An 11,480-nucleotide genomic window follows, 5' to 3' on the forward strand; every position below is an offset into this window, starting at 1 on the left:
TAGTTCTTCTAACGGATAGCTGCCTGAGGTATGACTAAAAGCCCCAGGGGCTCCGTGCACCTGGATTTGACAAGTTCAGTACCTTTAACAGCACACACATGTCTATTTCTATCACATCCTCAATATAAATCCCCGGGCACGTGGCGTTTGATCTACGATCTCTCGATAAACACGAACACACGATGATCAAAGGCAGCTATCAACCCCAACGAATAGCGCATGGTACACAAGCGCATGATCTTAAAGGCACAGTAAGCCTCCCGTAAACCATCACATAATTATACGGTCAGACTTTTACACACAGTACAAACACCCTTTCATTTAAACACTCACCGATTGAGAACATCCTAGGTGCCCTCCGTAAAGAGCGAACAATTTTCAAAGAATTTATTTTTGCGTGGTTTATCTTACCCCTGAGCCATCGTGAACCCGTGTGATCCAGTTTCCCTTTTTCACAATGTAGTCGCCAGTTAGTCATTTGAATGCGACTCGATGAGAGTTTATCTACAATGGCACGTTTTTATGCACGAAAAATCCGGCTGTGGTTCACAAGAACTCCAGCGATGGCTTTTGACGGCAGAGAGGAACGGCGACTATGCATAAACCGTCGTCTGCTACGACCCTTGCGTGATCCTGCTTCCGGCCTTTCCAGTCTTTTTTCAAACTTTCAAAACTTCGAATTGTACTGATCTTGTCTTGATGAAAAAAGAATTCTTTTATGATTAAAGAATGTTTGTGTAACAAGCTGTCAATTTATTATTTAGATTTTAAAAGTTAGGTCTAGCGCAAAAACGCACCACGGTCCAAGGGAAGTAACTCATTTTTGACAATCTGCAAAATTAATTCTTTAAAAATTGCTCGCTCTTTACGTAGGGCACCTAGGATGTTCCCGTTTGGTGAGCGTTCAAATGGAAGGGTGTTTGTACTGTGTGTAAAAGCCTGACAGTATCTGTGATGGTTTACGGGAGGCTTACTGTCCGGGCGTGATTTCCGGTAAGTTGAATGTTCACAACAACCGTCCAGCACCAAAACGAGGCGCCATTATTGTTAATGCTAAGTCCACGAAAATAAATTCTTTGAAAATTTCTCACGCTCGACAGAAAGCAGCCAGGATGTTCCCGTTCGGTGAGCGTTCAAATGGAAGTATGCTTGTACTGTATGTAGACGCTCGGGGAGCTCTGTGATGGTTTACGGGAGGCTTACTGTGCCTTTAACATGGTATTCAAATTAATAGAGACGTTACGTTATCTACGAAGAAACACATAAGTGTGGATGTGTGCGTATGTAAGTTTGCGTGTATGTGTGTGAGTGTGTTTCTGATGTATGTGTGTAAGTGTGTGTGTACGTGCGTTCGTGTGTGTATGTCAGTGTATGTGTGTGTGTGTGTGTGTATGTGTGAGTGTATGTGTGTGTTAGTGTGTGTGTGTGTGTGTGTGTGTGTGTGTGTGTGTGTGTGTGTGTGTGTGTGTGTGTGCGTGCGTTCGTGTGAGTGTGTGTGCGTGCGTTAGTGTGTGTGTATGCCTGTGCGTGCGTGATTTCTTGCGGATTTTATGCTCCACTTTTTTATCCTCTCACCTGTTCTCTGGTTCCAGAAGTGGCGTCCCAGTGCTGACAATCCATACTCCCTGGCCGTCGCCCCCATCCCCGTCTCCGTACCCTCCTCCTCCTTCACCTCTCTCCAGCTCTTCGCGCACGTTCGACAACCTCATCTCGGAATGTTCACCAACTCGCCGACTAGTCTCCCTTCCCACCGTTTAGCTTTCCGCGCTAGCGCACAGGCAGGCGGGCCCAGCCTTCCGCTTTGCTGGGGTTGTTTTTTCCTTGTCGAGAGAGTTTTTGTTGTCTGATTTTTGTTTGTTAGTTTTCTCTCTTTTTGCGAGGGACGATGTTTGCTGGAAGCTTTCCCCCTGATGAAATCGATGAACTTGCACTTCTGTCGTTTCAATTTCACAAAATGTTTGTCAAGATTTTCTCCCTCTCACTCTTTCCTTTTTGACAATCCTTGCTGCTGCCTCTTTTCATCGGTGTAATCGATTTAATCTACAACATGGCCTCGCCTTGCAACCAGGGTGTGATTATTCACGGCAGATTAAGAGACTCGCGGGCAAAGTTCGATCAGTTTCACACGCTGAATAAGGTCGGGTCATCGTAGGCATTAATCTTGTTCGTGACACCGTGACTGACGGAGCGTGATTCTGTGACGCGCTACCGCTTGCCGCTTCTCATTGGCTGTCTCGTTAAGATCTGAGCGTGTCTTTGTGTCGCTGATTGGTTGGACACGGGTTTTGTGTGTAACGCGTTATCTCATTGGCTGTCTCGTTAAGATCTGCACATGTCTTTGTGTTGCTAATTGGTGAGAAGATGTGACTTTTGTGTAACGCGTTTGCTAATTTGTGTGCACTAATACGCTTTTTCCCTTGGGCCTGGTTGGCAATATTCCCGTCTTCAACTCACTGATTTTGCCGAGGAAGGCTCTGCGTGACTTCTTTATGTAACGCCTTTTGCTATTGGCATTGGCGTGGGTGTGTATGGATTTCCCTGGAATATGGTATTCCAGTCTTTCACACACTGCGGCGCGTAGTTTTCTGAGCAGTATTGTTTTTTCCAGTGGAGTGGTTAGCTCTGTTGATTTGTTATGCCTCACATGCGTTCAATTGCTGCTACGTGTGCTGTATAAGAATATTGATACAGTGTTACACAGTTATCGATTGTCCTTTGTCATTGGCAGCCAAAGAAACAATGTCAATGTCTTTAAATCCATGGCTCACGTCATCATGATCATGCGACAATTCTTTCCAAGTTTCAAGACTGTCTTGCTGTTGTTTCTCTTCAAAAATCCAGTTTATCACACTTACAGACGATAATGGATGACATGGAAATCACTGTTGCACTGTCAACGTTGACCTGGCAGAAACAAACCGTTGCACGTGAAACACAAGAAAAAAACGCAAATCAACTCGCGACTGATGTATTAATATAGCTATTCTGATGAACACGTGGGGGAATTCGGGGGCTGTGATTGGATGGTCTCTTCCGATCATCAAAGCATAATGCTACGGAAGTCGGCCATTTTTCTCAATATCCAAAAGCATATTGTCAATAACAAAGACGCATGGTTCCGGTTTACCCATCTGTACCACGCCGGCGGCGATGTTTCTATCGACTGACAACTTGAAATTTTTCTCGGGAATGTTTTTCAGCTTTACAAATGTCGATAGCATACCCTTTTCTGCTAACTTCCCGATGAAACAGGACTAAACCAATTATTTTCTGTCCCTAAACACCACAAAATGCCCAAAGTCGAAAGATGTAGTACAAACAGGGGAGTAAAACGGAACAGCCGTTTTTGTGTGCCTGTGTGAGCTCAGTTGCCGACTAACACAAACTCAGTTTCGCATTCGGCTTTTCTTATCTCGTAACTCAACACTAAATACCCCACTTCCCCCCTGAAGTATTGATGTACAACCCATGGCACTAACATTCATGTAGTCGTTTATAACTTAGTTTGAAAAGTTCGCTTCATGACGAGACAAGTATACATGCCATTCACCCAAACTGAAAACTTCTTGCCGTCTGCTCGCGTTGTACGGATTAGCTGCGCTCTTCTCCTCCCCTTGTTGCATCCTAGTTCTTCAGTTGTTTCTAGTTTTCCGTTGATGTTGTGCTTTGGTCTTCTTCATAAGTAGTCTTGTTCAAAATGAAAAAAACTCAAACTTCTTTTTGTTGTATACGAATGAATAAAACAGCTGTGTTGTCAAATCTAGTTTTTTTCCAAAGTCAGTGTGGCGCCTGCGCAAAACTAATGCGCATAAGAAACGGCGTCTGCTATCAAAACCTGAGATCAACGCATCGACGCAAAAACTGTCATTTTGTAAGTTTGGAACAACAAATCAAGGTCAGAACAGCTATATAATCGCTATTGTGTTTTCAGCGTAGCAATAGGGTCCGATATTTAGACTCGAACAAGTATAATGCGACTCGTCTTCGACTCGTCGCATTATACTTGTCTCGTCTAAATATCGGACCCTATTGCTACGCTGAAAACACAACGGTACTATACACGGTTTGTAACATATATTCAAAACACAGTCACAGATGATCAGCACATTGAGAAACGTTTCAAGGCTGTCTTGCTGTTAATCACACTTACAGACGATAATGGATAACATAATTATATCCAAAACACAGTCACAGAACAGCACATTGAGAAACAATTTGCAGTGAAACGAAGTGTAGTCAAAAGAAGCAACACACTCATAAAATTGGTCAAATTCCAGAGCAGTATCCAAATTAAGTGTCTCCTTCAGCAGTCCAGCGCGTAGTGTTGTTTCTTGAACATGAAAATAAAGCTTACGGAATAAATCGAAATTCAAAGTAAAAAATATCGCTTTTCACCACGATGTCGCGTCCCTAATTTTAGCACACTGTCACCTTTCTCTTTGTCTGAAAAGTATAGCTTAACTACTTCCCTGGAATTACAGACACTTATCTCGAACATTACCATCTAATTTATAATCTAAAAGACATGGAGGAGGCATCAAAGGCTTCAACGTCTAGCCCTTGATCTAAATAGCGACGGGCGCAGTGGCGTGGTGGTAAGACGTCGGCCTCCTAATCGGGAGGTCGTGAGTTCGAATCCCGGTCGCTGCCGCCTGGTGGGTTAAGAGTGGAGATTTTTCCGATCTCCCAGGCCAACTTATGTGCAGACCTGCTAGTGACTTAACCCCCTTCGTGTGTACACGCAAGCACAAGACCAAGTGCGCACGGAAAAGATCCTGTAATCCATGTCGGAGTTCGGTCTGTTATGGAAACACAAAAATACCCAGCATGCCTACTCAACGAAAGCGGAGTGAAGCTGACTATGCTCTCAGAGTATAGTGTGGGGAACCCAAATGGGCAAATGAGCTCACACGTAACCAGGAAATTCTGGAACGCTGAAGAAGAAGAAGAAGAAGAAGAAGAAGAAGAAGAAGAAGAAGAAGAAGAAGAAGAAGAAGAAGAAGAAGAAGAAGAAGAAGAAGAAGAAGAAGAAGATCAAAATAGCGACACACGCGTGCAAATGGCTATTGTATTCCTGCTAGCTTTTCGAACAGCAGACAGACCTTCATCTTTTCGAAGTTACTTTTTCCATAGAGCAACTAATGCACTGGAGCTCCTTTCTTAACGCGACTGTCCAACATGACCTTAATTTTGCCTCAATTTAAATACACTGCCATGGTTCTCTTCGTCTGCAATACAATTATGACCATTCAACCGTTTCATTGAACTAGGGACACTATTCTTGAAGATCACCCGTAAATATATAATCTAAAGAACGCGGAGAGGGGCTTTAAAATGCTGCAAAGTGTAGTCCTTGCTGTAAAGTGTAGTCCTTGCTGCAAAGTGTAGTCCTTACTGCAAAGTGTAGTCCTTGCTGCAATGTGTAGTCCTTGCTGCAAAGTGTAGTCATTGCTGCAAAGTGTAGTCCTTGCTGCAAAGTGTAGTCCTTGCTGCAAAGTGTAGTCCTTACTGCAAAGTGTAGTCCTTGCTGCAAAGTGTAGTCCTTACTGCAAAGTGTAGTCCTTACTGCAAAGTGTAGTCCTTGCTGCAAAGTGTAGTCCTTACTGCAAAGTGTAGTCCTTGCTGCAAAGTGTAGTCCTTACTGCAAAGTGTAGTCCTTGCTGCAAAGTGTAGTCCTTGCTGCAAAGTGTAGTCCTTGCTGCAAAGTGTAGTCCTTGTTCTCATCAGCTAGACACGCGTCAATTATTAGTGACTGCATTCCTTCCACCTGTTCACAAGCGCCTAGACAGACTTTCATCTTTTTTTTCCAAAAAATGATGTCACGGCTACTTTGTCAACTTAACAACTCATGCCCTGATACAGAGATTCCGTTTTCAACGCGATTGTCCAAGAGGACCCTAATTTAGCCTCAGTCTCAACACACAACCACGATTCTTGTAAAGCGCTTCGACCTGTGGAGAAGCGCTAAATGTCCATTATTATCATTTATTATTATTTTATTCGTTTACAATAAAATTATGACCATGCAACAGCTTCCTTGAATGAAAGACATTGTCATCATTTTCACGAGTTTTCCTTCACAAGCACCTGGGAAATAAATCTCATGTTCCCCGGGGAATAAATCCCCGGTTACCATAGTTGCAGGAAGCCCTATTACATGGATAATCAAAAGCAAACCCAATAGAAACGCTCGAGGATTCTTCGGCTCTTTTCATTGGCGTTTCCCCAGACCTAAACAGACGACACTGCTTCGCCAAGTTCCAAATACGAACTGGCGAACTGGCAAATGTAAACAAAAAACAAAACTACCTCATCAAAGGTCATACATTTATGCTTTATCGCAAACAAATGAAACCTATCGATATGTTTTATCTTCTCACAAAGTCATATGATACACGCACTCCATGACTTTGTGAGAAGATAAAACATATCGATAAACTAAGCGCAAATAAAAAAATAATAATAAAAAAAGCAAAGAACATAGCAACAAGAAATGAAGACATCTGACAAAGCCGAGCAAGCAGAATGACAAGTCTAATGAAAAACAGAGAGGCAATGAGAAACAAGATCGCGATTATCTTTCCTTCGCGGCACGACGCAAATCGTTTGTGTCCTTTGACCCAATTCGTGCAGTGCTGCACGATGCAAATCTTCTGTGACCTTTGACTCAACGTAGCTTCAATATTCGATTACTAATATTTACCACTGAAAACCGAGTCGTGGAATACTGAGAGGGGCAGGGTGGTAGGGCGATGGTGAAATGTAATGAAGAGACACGTGTAGCAATAAGAGATAACCGATTCTGCAATAACACAAGCAAGAACAATAAACCCAACACTGACCTATATGAATATTTAATCAATAATATGATCGTCTGCGTTGCAGGTGTGCAAGTGAAGGGTTGGGGGGGGGGGGGGTAACTTGATCATTTATTTGTGTGTGTCAGTGTTTGTGTTCATGGACTGATTGTGAGGGAGGGGGGGGGGTGGGGTGGGGTGTGTTTCAGGTTTTGGTGTGAGTATGAAACGAGCAAAACAATACCCACACCACAAAATCTTGGAAGCAAAAAACACTCGCCGTCGCATCATTTTGTCCGCACAATATTATATGCACCAACAACCGGAAAGAAAGGTGACAATGGAAAAAGACTCATCTTTGCTTCCTGCGATTCCTTGCCTCCGACTCGAACGTCGCACGATAATCCACATAACAGATCTGTTATGAGATGGTCAACGCTGACTGTGCAAGCAAATCACCTCGTTTGAAATACGACAATCCCATCGCTCGAATGCAACATGTGGGCACTATCGTTTCAAAGGCGCTTACTGTTGGTTTCACACACCACTCTGTAGTCGGAACCTACAGAACTTCGCATCCTCAAACCTGACATACTTGTCTCAACATTTAAAACTCAAATCACACACAGTAAGTTGCTTTCGCACGCCAGCTTTGAACAACGTGCTGGGGCCCCGAACATGCATTATAATAACAGAACTCGCGTTTCAAACCATGGCTCCCTGTGTTGATTTTTCACTTAATGTTGAACCACCAAAATGATGACAAAAACGATGTTTGATGGTTTGTTGCCAGACCAGCTTTTTTGTCGGTCCTCGGGGGGCATATCGACTTTTGTTTCATATTTATTGACCGCGGCCTTCGGCCTTGGTCAATAAATATGAAACAAAAGACGATATGCTCCCCCTCGGACCGACAAAAAAGCTGGTCTGTCAACAACCCATCAAACATCTGATAGTATTCTTGAACATTACCAAATAACTTCTTGTCCGAAGGACAGGAAGGGGGCACCAAAGTCTGCGAGGTCTAGGTTTTGCTCCAATAAGCTACACGCGTATACGTACAGGATTCCATCAACTTTTGGGCAAGCCTGATGGACTTTAATCTTTTCTTCGAAAACGATGTTCCATGCTACTTTGACCACAGAGTAAGTGGTGTACTGGTCACGAGTTTCTTCTTTTCAATGCCACTGCTGTACCGCTCAAAAGCATTAACAACGCCACTGCTCAAGAGGATTTACAACGCTACTGTTGAAGAGGTTTCGTGCACACAACGGATTTTTACATTAGTAATGGTTGTAATGGTTTAAAACCATGCCGTTTACTTCTGAAGTTTTAAAAGCCTGGCTGGCAGAAATGGGTTGTAAAAACACTTTCAGCGCAGAAAGTGTCAGCTTAAAAGCCTGCCATTTTACGTCAGTGCTACTCTCAGGGTTTACATTGAATCTAACTTTTCAAAACTTACAGGCACTCGACATCTGTGCAGTCTATTGCACACATTTATTTACTTCTTATTCTTCTTTTCTTCTTCTGCGTTCATGGGCTGAGACTCCATCGTACACTCGTGTTTTTTGCACGAGTGGGGGTTTACGTGTATGACCGTTTTTACCCCGCCATTTAGGCAGCCATACGCCGCTTTCGGCGGAAGCATGCTGGGTATATTCTTGTTTCTATAACCCACCGATACGAACTCTGAAATGGATTACATGATCTTTTCTGTGCGAACTTGGTCTTGTGCTTGCGTGTATACACATGAAGGAATACGTACAACTTCCGATAAAGAACGTAAAAAAACCTGACTATGCGTCGCGCTGCGTGCTCTGCTTTCGTCCAACTATTCCAAACGACTATGGTATTAAATTCTGACGTGTTTTATACACCGCTAGAACCTCACATGGAACACTTTTCAAAAATACAATCGCTTTCACACTTCAAAGTCTGCCATCAAGCACATGTCTAGTTCAATATAATAGTTACAAATGCACGTATATTGCTTTGAAAGAGTCAAACAGAACACGGAGATTCCACTAAAATTGAGAAAGCTGTTCGGCCCCAGACCTATTCATCACAGTTTGTCTTGCAAAGCGGAATGACAATTTTACCAGCCTACGAACGACAAAAGAAGAAGAAGACAGAGTCAAACAAATGACTGAAAATGCATTTGATCGAAAACGTTGCAAGTATTAAATCCTTAACTACGATATTATTCATTCCATGTGCATCTGACCCCAATTCCCTTCCACCATGATGTCACATACACGACCTCAACAGAAGACTGAGGGAAAAGTCTAAAAACTAAAAGTGTGCCGTGGTGTCTGTGTCCTAGACATCTGTGTATCTTTCTCTGCAACAGGTCCGAATGGTCGTCATCATTCACTTTGACACTTGTACGTTCGATTTTGCACGCTTTTGTGTACCCTGCACTTCCTATATCATCTATTACTTTTGATTCCTATATCATCCATTAGTTTCGTTCATACAGACACTGCGCGGCAACGCTCCTCTACTTTTTCTTCAGTAAAGGCACTCTGTCACGAGAGTCTAGTTTTTCGTTCAAATAGACTTTGCGGGAGACAAATTAAGTTCCGTTCATATAGACACTGCGCAGCAACGCTCCGTTCCTGTTTCTTTAATATAGGCACTCTGCCATGAGAGCTGTTCCTGTTTTTCGTTCAAATAGGCTTTGCAGCACATACAGTTCCGTTCACATAGACTGCACTGCACATTTCATTATTTCGTATATACTTTGTTGCACATTTGTTCCGCTGTTTTTTCTGCAAATCCTTCCTTTCCAGTGTACCTTGATCAAATCCTCAGTATCTCTCACCGACTCGATTCAATCTGCAGGATCTGCTTCCTAAATAACTTTGAGAAGTAAATGTTTTACTTAGTTGCCACTGCCAGCAAAAATGATCATTTCAAACCATAGATGTTTAATTCCGCTGGTGCAGAAGCCGTAGCACAGAGTACTGTCCATTTACGAGAAGCGTATCCTATTCGAAATCCAAAGACAAATCAGACTGCCAACGTTTCAAAATTAAAAAATAAAAAAAATTAAAAATAAAAATATCCTACTCGAAGACAACAGGACCGAACTGATCGCACTTTTGAAGACACGATTTGTTTGTTTGTTTGTTTGTTTGTTTGTTTGTTTGTTTGTTTGTTTGTTTGTTTGTTTGCTTGCTTGTTTGTTTGTTTGTTTGTTTGCTTGCTTGTTTGCTTGCTCGCTCGCTCGCTCGCTCGCTCGTTTGTTTGTTTGTTTGTTTGTGTGCTTGCTTGCTTGCTTGCTTGTTTGTTTGTTTGTTTGTTTGTTTGCTTGCTTAACGCCCAGCCGACGACGAAGGGCCATATCAGGGCGGTGCTGCTTTGACATTTAACGTGCGCCACACACAAGACAGAAGTCGCAGCACAGGCTTCATGTCTCACTCAGTCACATTATTCTGACACCGGACCAACCAGTCCTAGCACTAACCTCATAATGCCAGACGCCAGGCGGAGCAGCCACTAGATTGCCAATTTTAAAGTCTTAGGTATGACCCGGCCGGGGTTCGAACCCACGACCTTCCGATCACGGGGCGGACGCCTTACCACTAGGCCAACCGGAAGACACGATTGCCGGGTGATATTGTTCACACATTAAATTAACCATTGCTTACATTCTGTGCACCCATTCAATGTACGATTGTCTAAGCTTTCTTCAGTATCACTGGTGATTTGTTCCATGGTCGCACGATTATAGGTAGTCTGGAGCCACAGTATTCCTATTAGGTTGCGAACATTCATAAACGTGAGAAAACCAGTTTCCGACTTTTACACAAGAACACTTGCGTTAGACTTGTGCGACAAAAGCTTCACTTAGAGAAATGTTAAAAACGGTCAAAGAATTCCCCTTTCTTTCCTTAGTCTGCTCATATCGCAAATAGCGGTTACGATAGACATGGTACCCCCGGGGGTTAAAGTCTGAAGTTAAAGACACACTCCTTCCCAATCATGTAAACCACTACTGACATAAAATTATGCATATGTGGTTGATTACAGAGAGAAATTCAAGTTTCACGCCCTCACGGCAAAGCCATTAGGGGCATGGTCCCGGGTTTTAATGAAATACACAGGTTTTTCTCCAGCATTTGTCTTTTCTGCAGAATAACTGAATAAAGTCATAATCCGCTAAGGATACTTATCCTATATAATCAACCACACGAGTAGCATAGTGCAGTGGTTACGGATTCGGAATTTCGATCCGTCGCTCTGGGTTCAAGTGCCGCTGGGAGCTAAATATTTTTGGGGGCCCGGGTAGTTTTCTCCAGCATTTCTGTTTTTCTGCAGAATAACTGAATCAAGTCATAATCCGCTAAGAATAGATAAGGGCACCCTTCAACGTGGACACAGCACAAGTCAACAACCTGGCTGCTCCCTCTGCACACCGGTCTGAATGTACGTTGCTGCGTGAAATACGTTTCTTTCTTTCTTTCTTTCTTTGCTTAACGCCCAGCCGACCACGAAGGGCCATATCAGGGCGGTGCTGCTTTGACATTTAACGTGCGCCACACACAAGTCGCAGCACAAGCTTCATGTCTCACCCAGTCACATTATTCTGACACCGGACCAACCAGTCCTAGCACTAACCCCATAATGCCAGACGCCAGGCGGAGCAGCCACTAGATTGCCAATTTTAAAGTCTGAGGT

The sequence above is a fragment of the Littorina saxatilis genome, linkage group LG10 (assembly GCF_037325665.1).
Source record: "Littorina saxatilis isolate snail1 linkage group LG10, US_GU_Lsax_2.0, whole genome shotgun sequence".
Taxonomy (NCBI): domain Eukaryota; kingdom Metazoa; phylum Mollusca; class Gastropoda; order Littorinimorpha; family Littorinidae; genus Littorina; species Littorina saxatilis.